The sequence below is a fragment of the Pecten maximus genome, chromosome 11, assembly GCF_902652985.1.
Source record: "Pecten maximus chromosome 11, xPecMax1.1, whole genome shotgun sequence".
NCBI classification, from domain to species: Eukaryota; Metazoa; Mollusca; class Bivalvia; order Pectinida; family Pectinidae; genus Pecten; species Pecten maximus.
In genome coordinates this window covers 8,990,396-8,992,677 of record NC_047025.1, presented here as the reverse complement: position 1 = coordinate 8,992,677, position 2,282 = coordinate 8,990,396, and positions in this window count along the sequence as shown.

The window sequence follows — 2,282 nt, the reverse complement described above, 5'->3', positions numbered from 1 at the left end:
TGTTTTGGGAGGCTGCGGTATGTTCGTGTTAAGTCTCCTTGTGATAGGCCGGAACTTTTGCCGATTTATAGTGCTACCTCACTGAAGCATACTGCCGAAGACACCCAGCAGAACACCCCACCCGGTCACATTATACTGACAACGGGCCAACCAGTCGTCCCACTCCCAATATGCTGAGCGCTAAGCAGGAGTAGCAACTACCGACTCTGGTATGTCTCGGCAAGGGGACAGAACCCAAAGCCTTCCTCACAGGGGGGAACGCTCAACTAAAGGCCAAAAGTGAGGCATTGTCAAGGGAGACATTAGGAAGAAGAAAGTTGTTCAGAAAGAATAGAAAAGATAAGATCCCAAATTTAGTCGCCTCTTACGATCATGCAATGGGGGCAGCAGGTACAATTCTTACGCCCTACCTGCAGAAAAGAAGGTCAAGGTCATTTATTTGAAAAAACGTGGTAGCCCTTCACCCCAGCATGGTACAGGCCCAATATCAAGTCCCTGGGCATCATTGTTATTAGCTCACCTGGACCGAAGGTCCGGTGAGCTTATGACATGGCGCGGCGTCCGTCGTCTGTCGTCCGTTGTCTGTCATCCGTCGTCCGTCGTCCGTCAACATTTGCTTCAAATCGCTACTAGTCAAAAAGTTCTTATTGGATTTTGACCAAATTTAGTCAGAAACATCCTTGGCAGAAGGGGATCAGATTTTGCATAAATGGTGACTCTGACCCCCAAGGGGCCTGGGGGCGGGGCCCAATAGGGGAAATTGAGGCAATTCCTTTAAATCGCTACTAGTCATAAAGTTATGAATGGATTTGAACCCAATTTGGTCAGAAACATTCTTGGGGGAAGGGGAACAGATTTTGCATAAATGGTGACTCTGACCCCCAAGGGGCCAAAGGGGCGGGGCCTAATGGGGAAATAGAGGTAATTTCTTCAAATCGCTACTAGTCATAAAGTTATGAATGGATTTAAACCCAAATTGGTCAGAAACATTCTTATGTGAAGGGGAACAGATTTTGCATAAATGGCGGCTCTGACCCCCGAGGAGCCAAAGGGGCGGGTCCCAATAGGGGAAATAGAAGTAATTCCTTTAAATCGCTACTAGTCATAAAGTTATGAATGGATTTGAACCCAATTTGGTCAGAAACATTCTTGGGGGATTGGGAACAGATTTTGCATAAATGGTGACTCTGAACCCCAAGGGGCCTGAGGGGCGGGGCCCAATAGGGGAAATTGAGGCAATTCCTTAAAATCGCTACTTGTCATAAAGTTATGAATGGATTTGAACCCAATTTAGTCAGAAACATCCTCCAGGGAAGGGGAACAGATTTTGGATAAATGGTTACTCTGACCCCCAAGGGGCCAAAGGGGCGGGCCTAATGGAGAAATAGAGGTAATTCCTTCAAATCGCTACTAGTCATAAAGTTATGAATGGATTTGAACCCAATTTGGTCAGAAACATTTTTGGGGGAAGGGGAACAGATTTTGCATAAATGGTGACTCTGACCCCCAAGGGGCCAAAGGGGTGAGGCCTAATGGGGAAATAGAGGTAATTTCTTCAAATCGCTACTTGTCTTAAAGTTATGAATGGATTTGAACCCAATTTGGTCAGAAACATTCTTGGGGAAAGGGGAACAGATTTTGCATAAATGGTGACTCTGACCCCCAAGGGGCCAAAGGTGCGGGGCCTAATGGGGAAATAGAGGTAATTCCTTCAAATCGCTACTAGTCATAAAGTTATGAATGGATTTCAACCCAATTTAATCAGATACATTCTTTGGGAAAGGGGAACAGATTTTGCATAAATGGTGACTCTGACCCCCAAGGGGCCTGAGGGGCGGGGCCCAATAGGGGAAATTGAGGCAATTCCTTAAAATCGCTACTTGTCATAAAGTTATGAATGGATTTGAACCCAATTTGGTCAGAAACATCCTTCAGTGAAGGGGAACAGATTTTGCATAAATGGTTACTCTGACCCCCAAGGGGCCAAAGGGGCGGGGCCTAATGGGGAAATAGAGATAATTCCTTCAAATCACTACTAGTCATAAAGTTATGAATGGATTTAAACCCAAATTGGTCAGAAACATTCTTATGTGAAGGGGAACAGATTTTGCATAAATGGTGGCTCTGACCCCCGAGGAGCCAAAGGGGCGGGTCCCAATAGGGGAAATAGAAGTAATTCCTTTAAATCGCTACTAGTCATAAAGTTATGAATGGATTTGAACCCAATTTGGTCAGAAACATTCTTGGGGGATGGGGAACAGATTTTGCATAAATGGTGACTC